Raw genomic sequence first — 11,960 nt, forward strand, 5'->3', positions numbered from 1 at the left:
AGGAGTTATTGTCCTTAGAACAAGGTGAGCCAGAGTTGGCACAGTAGCTATATGGTACATTAATGCTTGAAGAAGACATTAGTTGTGTATTTGTGCTGCACTAGGTTTATTACATGTGTGATTTATATTGTCCATTTTGATTTTAGCCAATCAAACCATTAGAATGCTCACTGATTGCAGTTTTAAAAAACATTTATCAACTTAGCCATGTTGCCTCATTATTTTTTTTTAAAGATACAGTAAAATGCTTGATTTTGTTATAGTACCCTATATCCCAAATTTCCTGCTGGTGCACTGATGATGATTTGAACCCACGGTTGAGTTTTAAAAAATCAACAGTGTGACTGGAATATATTGTATGTTTGAAATGCTAATATCCAAACAAATAAAAAATGGTTTGACAAATGACTGAACATATCTGGAAGACATTAAGGTGCATTTGTCAATCAGTCCTCAGTAAAGGTTGAATAAGCTGTTTTCTCCACAGTCATTAATCATTCTGCTCCATCCCAACATTTTCCCCTGTGATATCAGCTTTCCATAGAGTTTGTAAGACAAAGTACAATGAAACTTGAAGCACATACATGTGAAAACCTGTTTCACTGAGTGACATTTGTTTGGCTGACAGGATGTGCTGTATAGATTCAGTGAAAAGTTGCTGGCTGCATGTGATTCTGTTTTCTATGCTCTGATCTCATTTAACATGACGTTGATGATAGTAACTTGCTTGATGAATGGACTTGTGAAAGTGAAAATTACTATGCTGTATAAGAAAAAAAATAAAAACATTTTTTGTCAGCCATTCGAGTTAAAATAACATGTCAAAGGCAATGATGAAGAGACCTCACTAAAATGTCTAGAAAATCCCGTAATCTTGTATTTTTTATACTTTCAACATCTGTGTCTGAGTGTGTCTATTTATAAACCATATCTAATAAATGGAATGGGAACTCTGGGTGCTGCGACTTCTTTTTCAGTTGAAGTGTAATTATCCAAGCATGACAGGCAGCCAAGTCCCTCACATTTTGTCAGAACTGGGCTCTGTTTTTTTGTATGTGGATAACTGAGTTAGCTCGATTTAAATGATTATCATTATGATTTTAGACAAAGATGTGTAAAGTAACCTTTTTAAAATTCTGATATAGTCAGATTCATTCTCTTGACTCTACTTTGTTAGATAAGCTCTATGTAAATTATATAAATTGAATTATCTTGGCATATGAAATATTGCATTAAATTACATACTTGGATTGAGAAAACAATACATTTTAGTGAAATTTGGGTCAATTTTTAAAAATGACATGATAAATGATAAATTATTTAAGTAAGATTTCATTACTGAACTAAAATTGTCCTTTTAGATGGCTTGCATCTTATTAGCCTGATTAGATAAGCCACGTTCCATCAGGAGGGTGTTGGTAATACATCATTTTGTTGTATGTCAAGCATCATACTATGCTGAAGCTGCACTGTCACTGCTAGACAATATGCGATCATTTGCATTGAGGATGAGGAAGATGACAGATTGCTTCTTCTGGTTAGCATGATGGATGAAAAAAGAGAATAAAAACAAGAAGAGATGGTCTACACATCCACCAAATCAAAGAAGAGGTGGAATACAGTACACTGGTTCAGCTACATGCAGTAGGTATGAGTACAGTTATTTATTGATATTTGGTTTATGTCATTAATTGGCTTGACAATATGTTTATTTCACTGAAAAATGTAGCATTCTTCCATCTTTGGTCTGCACTGTTAACACTGATGTGGGATGTTAATGGGCCCAAAACCCAGTTTTATATAGACACTAGTGGTATAAACATACACTTCAGTCAAAAACTACCCTTTGACTTTGAAAGTGTACTATAGAAATGATACAAAATTATAGAAGTTACGGCAGTATAATGACAGTTTGTACAAATGTGAACCCGAAAGTAACCCTAATCCTTAAAGAGACCTACTATATTCCATAATACAACTGTGTCAGGTGACATAGTGGTGGTTTTATTATCAGTGGAGCAACAAGGGTGACCCTATGGTAGGAGTACCACTGGGTCATTAAAATCAAAAGGGCTTATCTCTTCTCAGTTTTTATTAACATTGTGTTTCTTGCAGCAAAAAGACACTCTTCTCCTTAGAGGTCCACATGTGATGAGCACAACTAAGCAAATGCTTCCAGCAATAGAAAGTGAAGATCAAATGGAGAGGAAACCAAAATGAGCTGCTTTACAGATTTTATGTCATTGTATTTCATTGACTTTTTTGTCATGTTTCAGACAGTTTTGCAGATCATACAGCAGTACGAAGACTCACAGCCTGGTTCGTCCAGTGTGACCACAAGGACCAGTACCAGAGTTTGGTTTATAGATTGGGATTTAACCCCAACTATGACATTGTTGGTTCACGCATGTGGGAGGCAAAGTGTGAGGATTAGAAAGGCCCAGGGCCAAGTCCATGATGGACAAGACAGTGTGGGGGTGGATACGAACACCATCAATCTGCCACAAAGCCATGTGTCAATATGTGAATAAACTGTCAGAAGCAAAGCTAGGTTTGTTTATATGAGATGGGAAACTTGTCCTGGATTGTAACCAGCTGCTAGCTACCTGCTGTACCTCCCTGACCCGCATCCTTTCCCCTATCAACAGTTCACATTTTAAACATGATCACTTTCTTTCCCTAACGTTGACCCAGTAACCTCTTCCAAGGTCAAGAATGAACCTTCAAGCTCAACCTGAAGGTAGATTTAGTTGTCTAAAGTTAATCAAACCTTAACCATAGAAGTGTAAGATCAGAAAACACTCATAAGAGTAGTTTTGTTAGGCAATTACGAACAACCTATTTTGTACTTAGGTGTTAAGACCTGTTGGAAAGCCAGGTAAGGCCAAGTTAAATGTGTGTGCTGACCTGGTTAAAGTTGAATGATGTTTCTAGATCACATCATGACCGTGTTGTAGGGCTTCAAAGACGAGAGGGATTGAGCACCCAACAATTTCAACAAAAACAAGGGGAGGTCTTCTTTTAATCAGGGACAATATATTAAATCATCATCAACAGGCACAGCATCCTCATGGTCTAAGGCACATACCATGTAACTGCAATGTCCCTTGTTTGATTCCAGCTAGGTACCAACAATATTTCCTGTCTATCTTCACTGACACAAATAAAGGCAAAAATACCAAATCATCTTAAAAAAAGAAAGAGTCATTGGTAGCTGTAATCATTCCTCCTCTACATACTGACTGTGAAGTGAGACCTTTGATGACTAAACTGAGAGGGATGGGCACAAAATCCACAGTTCGTGCTCTGTTGCATTCTTCAGCTGAAGCTAGTATGAGGCTTCAGCAGATAGCAGATTACATTATCATTAGTTTCCCAGGGAGCAAAAAAGCCATGTGAATAGAAATTATAATTATGAGTGTTAAACATTGCAGCAGTGAGAAATTTGACAGTCAAACTTTAATTAGGTCTGGTTATTGATCACAAACAGCAGGCAATCAGAAAGTGGTAATTTGGTGCCAGCGCCAAACAAGAAGCATTCTTATTAATTGTTCCAATGGAAAACAAGAGCAGCCTATCGAGGAAAAAGTCTGAGGCTACTGGAAAAAAGCAGAAGGATATGTATCCATAGCAAAGATGTTCAATAGAATACCAGGGGCTTTTTTTCTTGTTCTGCGCCATTTTGCTGATATAATTGTTGTTGTTTTATGATGCTGTCCAGTTGATTAAACAATCAGACCTGCTGTGGTTAAATAAAATAATCAAGTCAAGGGCCCACTGGGGTTTTGGTCAGGGGGTTTGTTTGTGATCAATAACCAGACCTAATTAAAGTTTGACTGTCAAATTTCTAACTGCTGCATTTGTTTAACACTCATAAATATAATTTCTATTCACATGGCTTTTTTGCTCCCTGGGAAACTAATGATAATGATATTCCAACTGTCCAGTTAAACAAATCTGTTATTTGGCATCCAGTGACATGCTTTTTAATGATATAACACAAAATAATAGTCAACATTAATATTAAGGGGAGACAATTAGTCTACATTTTAACTGATGAGGGGTGGTCCAAAGAAAATTTGATGTTATTTGACTAAAAACTATGCATTTTCACACAATTTTGGGCTATTATCATAACAATATTTATTAAGAAATGCACTGTGTGCCATAAATAATAATAATCACAAAACATTTGTAAAACAGGCTTATAGTGAATGGATTTGAACAGCGATTTTCTCATCTTCCCATAGTCAGGCTGCAGCCACTAACCAGCTGCAGGGAGGACTATGGTTTCAATTTTATCTTTATCTTATCCACAAACAACTTATTTGTCCCGTTTTGCACATATCACAGAGATACAACAGACTGCATTAATATTTTATTGTGCTGAGATGTATATTAATATACATCTCAGCACTTTTTATTTCCTTGTTGGAATAAATATTGATTCAGATTATTTTCAGCATCTAAAGGTAACCAGCAGTTTTCACCATGTTTGTGTCTGCAGGTGTTAAAATGATCTGATAACAGTGGAAATGGTAGCTATAGTGATGGCTTATGTTGCTTTGTTGACTGCATTGGTGGAATGAACGAAACGCCAAAAGAAAGAAATAAGAGTATTTATCTACACTCTTATCAGTTCTTTTTCATTACTAAAGAATTTGGGGGTTTTGAATTATTATTTAAAGAAAAAAATTGAATTCAGAACAGGATTAGAATAGATTTATATTTCAAATATGACAGAATATCGATTCTTACAGCAGCAACAGTAGTGTTTCCACCAGCAGAGTCACTATATAAATTCAATAATATCTCACTGGGAAGATATCAAAATTGTCAGTAAAATAAATAATATTCATGACATCGAAATACTGAGTGAAGTTTAGAAAGAATGAAGAACAAAGACATCAGTTAGTATCTTCATCCTGTCCTCCTCTTTCTCGCTCTGCTGCTGATTGAGAGGAGGAGGAGAGGAGAAGACAAACTAAGCTAAACACAAACACCGACAAACAGAGTAGAGGACAGGACGGAGAAGCTAGTGGGACTATAAATGACAGCAAAACGCTGCAGAGATTCAGCGTAATTTCCTCGTGTCTACACAGGAGGCGTTCAGGTACAGTGTGGAGTGTAGGTCAAAACACACGTCTGTATGTAGTTACGCAACAATATTGTAACAGATCGTATAGCCGATAATAGTCAGCGGCTAGTTAACATGTTAGTAGTAGTGATAGCTTGGCTACTCCCGTCACCCTCACCCAGTATCGGAAACTAAGTACATTTACTCAAGTACTGTACTTAAGTACAATTTTGAGGTACTTGTAGCAGTATTTCCATATGATGTTCCTTTATACTTCCACTTCACTACATTTCAGAGGGAAATATTGTACTTTCTACTCCACTACATTTATTTGACAGCTTTAGTTACTTTTTAGATGAAGATTTGACACAATGGATAATATAACAAGCTTTTAAAATACAACACATCGTTAAAGATGAAACCAGTGGTTTCCAACCTTTTTGGCTACAAAAAGCAGTGTGTAGTTGGGGTCACATTTCACATGTCTATGAGTTGTTAACAGCTCCACCAAATAGTGATTTTTCCCTCTAAACTTCTCACATGCTTTCATTTCAATAAATGTTCACATGATCCAATATTTCAGCAAAAATCAAAGATTAGAGAAAAAGTCCAAAAACTGAAAACAGATTTGTGTATCAGAACTTTGTTTTTTCTTCTTTCCTCTCCCATTAATCATCTCACCACCCCTCAGATTTATCTGGTGACCCTTTGGAGGGGCCCGACCCCTAGGTTGGGAACCACTGGACTAAACTAGCTAACTGTATATAAAGTAGTTACTTTTTTAAAACTAGCTCCACCTCCATCTAATGATGTCATATATAATAATATATCAGTCAGAGGGATCAAACCACTACTTTTACTGCAATACTTTAGGTACATCAAGCTCATAATACTTAGTACTTTTACTTTTACTTAGTACTTATAGTACTTTTACTGTAGTAGGATTTTTCATGCAGGACTTGTAACAGGGTATTTTTACATTGCTGTACTGGTACTTTTACTTAAGTAAAGGATCTGAATACTTTTTCCACCACTCCCTTCATGTTGCAGGTCCATTGAGTCTCCAGCTTTATTTTTGAGCCCCCTCCCCTCTGTCCCCTTTCCTGCCTGTTGTGTCTTATTTCTATGTCACTTTCTTCAGGGACCTGGGTGGGACTCAATGGAGCCTCAGACTCTGAAGATGAGATGACCCCCACTGTAACTGTTCCGGGCACTGACCTCCATCAGTCCTACATTCCTGCTTGCTCCACCTTCAGTTTCACAATCAATAAATCATTGAACTTCCTCAGGCATGGTCTTTGTTACAGCTGTGTGTATGTGTGTGTGTGTGTGTGTGTGTTGACATTGAATGTAGGCCAGGGCAGTGCAAGAATGTAAAGCAGTAAGGGTAAAATAGAACAGGCCTCATCCCTCTGGCTGGGCATCAAGCCGCTCGGCTCAGCATCTTTTGTGACTGCTGGCAGTCTGACAGGACTGTGGAGCCTCAGATAAGTGCAGCACATTAGTGCACTGCAGTTCATTCAAGAGACCAACTCAACTGTAGGCCCAGTCAATACAAGAGCTCTGAAACCCACCAGTGAATGTGTATGTGTGAGTGTGTTCACACAGAATGTAGGCCATGTGAGTGAAAGAATCTGAGGGGAAATGGGCAAAGTAGTCTTCTGGCTGGATATCAAGCTGCTCTCTTTAGAGTGGACTGAGACTGGAAATGACCAAATTTACTGACTGAGGGGACTCAACTAAAGAATATGACATTAAATGTGTGATTTGAGTGGTTGGAGAGTGTGCTCATGTAACAGGGGACTATATTAGCCTCACAGTTTATATGGCTGATAATAGTGACAGCCTACAGTCTCTGCATTGTGTTGTGATGATGATGGTGGACTAACAGCTGACAGTTAGTAACGTCAGTTGACTCCAACGACGCCCAGACAGCTCCGATATCGATTCAATGATGTCTGTTTATTGCTTACAAGCACTTTGGGATCTGGGGGATACAAGCCCGGTCTCAGTAAAACTATTTAACATAAATAAAATCATAATCAAAGGAAACTTACAATACTAATAAATTATTTCTGTGATGAAGCTTAATAACCGTTAAATAACAAATTACAGGGCCAACAGTCTAACCTTACTACTAACTCACTATATTACAGATTACACAAAGACACTATTGATACAGATGAATCAGTTCACATAGATAATCACTCTGAATGTCAATATAACTATAATTAGTAATAAAGTCTATCTCAGGTCAACTATACATTATTATTTACAGGTTTCCATTTAATAGTCACACACTCACCTGGTCTAACTTGTTCCCCCGGTGATGAGCTTTATAGCTGCATCGTTACCTTGGATACTATGTAGCCAAGTATTAAATATTAAATATAAGATAACAGCATAAAATAATGAAAATAACACAAATATGTAAACCTTACAACTATTAAATAAAGGTAAAATTACTGACAAAATTATATTCTATATTAAAAGATTTTGCTGTTAGACATAGTGATCATTTAAAGCACAACTAATGTATTTAATGTAACATGCAAGAGGCATATGTTACACTCACAAGAAAGATAATATCAACAGTCATTTATTCAAACACTACATACAACCTATATTTACTTTAAACGATCTCTAGTGGTCATGTGAAGCCAATGAATAACATTTCTATAACAATATTTTGGGAAATGTTTTTATAGAAATGTTCACTTTCACTTCACTTTCTGGCCAAGTGAGATGAGAAAAAGGATATAAATCTCACATCTGTGTTTTAAGTATGGAGTTGGAATCAAGATGGAGGTAAAAAAAAAAAAAAAAAAAAAAAGCCTACCAACACCTCTAAAGTTCCGTAATCAACACTTTGTATGTTATTTGTTTAATCTGTACACAAAAATGTAAAATTGGCAATGTGTGTTTTTAGGGGGAGTTATATGCTAAACTATTTATATGAGAGCAACGGTGGGTGCAGTGACTTCCTGAAGTCTTGTCATCACAGTGAGGTTACTAGGTTTGGTACCATAAAGCCTCTACAGAGACCAAAACCAAAACCTGTCCTCACTGACCCTATCTGACAACCAGCACCATAGCCAGAACCACTGTACAGAAGTGCATTGTTATTTGTGAAGAAATAACCCCTAAACTCCTGAAAACAGAAATGATTGTTTTTAGATTTCGGTGTACAGGTTAAAACAACGAGATAACAGCATGTAAATAAATGAGCTTTAGAGGTGTTGGTAAGTGTATTTTGCAAGTTTGAACAGAGGCAGGCTAACTGTTTCCCCCTGATTCCAATCTTTATGCTAAGCTAAATTAACCATTTGGTTCAAATATCTGTTGGATATATCAGCATTTCAAGTTATGAGCACATTCAAGGCCAGATTAAACCGCTATTGGCCCCCAAGGCAAAAAAAACCCTCCCCCCATTTTTCTCTTTTTGCATTGTGTGTGCATTCATTAATAATCAGTACTTAGTTCAGTCAGCCAACTCTCGTGGAATGGATTTTATGTGAATGTAGGACATGTACAAACACTCCCCACATGGAAGCACGGAGCTCAGCACAGCAGGGAAAGTCTACCTTCAGGTGAATGATAGGAGGGACGTGGGGCTTTTGAAAATGCTGGATTAACAGCAGTGGTGGTGGTGGCAGCAAGTGACAGTGTAGCTTTCAGGTGATCATTGTGGCAACAGGCATGCTGCAAAAAGTGAACAGAGAGGCACATTGCCATGATTAAAAGAGTGCTTTGGACAGTGAGGGGAGTATGTAATGTAAGTGTAGTGGCTGACTCAAGTAGGGCTGCTTGACCTAGCTCACAGGCCTCACTGCATTTCAGTCAACCAACTCACATGGAATAGATTATTATGTGAATGTAAAATACAGCATTTATGTTTGGTATCAAGGCTTTGACCTCATCACTCCCCACAAGGAAACATCAAGCTCAGCACAGCAGGGGTTGGGGAACAATGATATTAACTTGATGAAATACGAGGTTGGTATTTTGCCAACCTCGTGTCAGAGCTCAGTCACTCGCACCAGTGTGTCCAAATAATGCTTCACATTCACGCATTCTAATTTCCTCCTGTGTATGTGAGCAGAGAGCCTTGGACTCACATGCAGTGGATTTCCAGCAAAAGCGATGGCTAACATCCCGGCTACTTGTGTATATACATGCACATAAGCACGCGATTTATCAAATTACCAGCCATGAACTTGGACACTTTACTTGACACTTGGCCCCCTAAGGGTCTTGGTCCTTGGGGCAGTAGCTTGCTTTGCCTGGTTGGTAATCTGGCTTTGAGTGCATAAGTAAATGTCTGTCAAAGTGTGGATTTTTAATTCCATAAACTAAAAATTTAACTAGAAATAGTGAACATGTTCTGAGAAGTTGTTGATGAGATATTTATGCTTCAGTTGTGGTACCACTTTGTGTTGAAATTCTGGGATCTTTGTTTAATCATGCTTTCAGCTTAACTTGTCACATCCGCACATGTACAGCTCAGGAATGATAGCATGAGGAGTGTGGATCAGGGTCAGTGATGCGAATGTCTGGGGACAAATGGAGGCCAATCCACTGTGCTTTATTGTGCAGAACAACACATGCTCACACAATATGGCTCACGTTCACGGGGCTGCACAGTAACATGTCGCCTGCGGAATCTTAGTGTCTCCATCAGCCGTGCACAGGTTGACAGTCCACTTTGCAACAGACTGTACCTGGGGCTGCTGCTTGAAGAGTCTCCTTCACACTCTGTGGAGTGGAAATGAGGTGAGAAGCCAGTAGCCTTAAAGCCTTAAAGGGACACAACTTTCATTGGTTACAAAACATCATTCAGTTATTTTAAAAGAGAAGAAGATTGCACATCTACATTCACTCCATACATTTAATAAAGAAGCTAAGTTCTCAGTTTCTAGAGTTTTATTAGGGCACAGCTGTGCTTTCATATAACACACATGTGTGGGAAATGTAGTTTAACACATTTGTAGTTCTCAAGACCCATCAAGCAATCTAACCACCTTGACTTGGATGCTTAAACCCTGTTTCCAGTCCTGTGGCCTCTTCTTTCCTTATTTCAATGTATAGTTGTCTTGTTGTCTGATGGTCAGCTCGAACCTAAACATGCTGGTGTAGCTGCCAAGGCTGGAATTATGCTTCTCAGGCTGCACATAGGTGTATTGAACAGACATACATCATTCTGCACAGTGACGAGAATGACAACCAACTGAAGTAACAACAAACAAAACACTTTTTTGAGTAGAGGGGGACTTTAAAGTTATTTAAATAGCACTTTTTGAAACCTTGGATACAAATGAAATAAGTACATACTATAGACAAAAAAAATTAAAAAATTAAAAAATCAATCAAAGACATGCAAGATTGTTGAAAGCATGGAGGGTAAGCAGGGAAGCAGGGAAATGGAGCATAAGTCTTGGGATGACATTTAAAACCCAGAATTAGCTGTCCATGACCCCTACCGGGGGCCCATTTCACTAAATTTGCAACATGCAAGCTGTGATTTTCTAGAGATAATTTCCTCTCCTACTGATTTTGACAGATTAAACTGATCAAACAAAACCTCATACTGTACTTGCTGCCCATGTATTAGCATGTGAGAGGACTTTAGGACTCCAGAATGTATCTGTATTTTGCAAGTGACATTCATTCGTGAAACATGTCTTTGGCACCATTTGCGAGTAAACTGAGCTTGCAAATTGCTTTTTCATGAAACATGCAAAAGCTTGCTAGTCTTGAACTTTGAGTGGGGAACTGGGGAATATGAGCCTTCATCAGTCTGAGTTAGTCATATCAAGTGGATATCTGCCATATTTACAGTCTTTTTAGCATCAAATCCCCTCTTTGTGTTTCCTTGGACAGTGTTTCCCTGTTGAGCTGTGGTGGAAGTATAGTGACAAAAAGAGAGACTTTGGCACTAAAAAGACTGTAACGTTGAACGATATCTACTTGATTTGACTCATTTGGATGATAAACTTTTAAATACATTTTTGCACAGAGGGAGGACTGTGGATTTTGTCCCCCATCACTTACATTGTGCAAGTGCAATATGAAGGGATATTCTAATGGTCAGTATGAACAGGAAGAATGATTATGGCAAGAAAAATGTATTTCAGTGATCATTTGGGCTCCTGAATGTTATTTTAAGACAGACTTGAAAAACTGTGAACCCATCCCATTGTGACCCCAAACCTCAGCCAGTATGAATGGTGCCCAAACACCCAGTGGTGTTTGTGAAGGATCATAGTTTCTATAGGTTGCTCCTGTTTCAGGCTGAGTCCAGTAAAAAGTTTTACAGTTCTCGATAAGTGGAACCAGCTAATGAGCCAGTCATCAACGTGGACCAAGACACCTGGGTGGTCTCTGAACAGCAGCTCATTATAAGCCCTTCATTTGCATAATCCTCCAACTGTGCTTCATTATGCAGCATGTGCTTCCAGTCCTTATATAACCCTAAAACCAACAGTGGAATTGTTTGACAGCCTTGAATTTGACAATGAACTGGGACAAACTTAGGCTCTGGTAAAAGACTAGAACAATTCACATATGTTAACCTGTAGATAAATAGATGTAGAAATAGATGTCTTTGGACAAAGAGGCTTTCAATTAAAGCAGTAGAAGGACTTTAATTTGATGTACTGTATTTTACTACTTTGCTATCAAAGTTGATATTTCCCCAGAATGGGTTTCAATACTTAAAGTTTCAATAACACTTATGAACCACAACATATAGCATAATTATTCCCAATTGACAGTGTCATTTTTAGTACTAAAATGTACAAATACAGAATGTACAGATACATACATATACTGTAGGTAAAAGGGAACAAGACGTGAACTTAAAAATAATTTATACTGTAAGTAT

Source organism: Thunnus maccoyii, chromosome 19, assembly GCF_910596095.1.
Source record: "Thunnus maccoyii chromosome 19, fThuMac1.1, whole genome shotgun sequence".
In the NCBI taxonomy this organism is placed as follows: Eukaryota; Metazoa; Chordata; class Actinopteri; order Scombriformes; family Scombridae; genus Thunnus; species Thunnus maccoyii.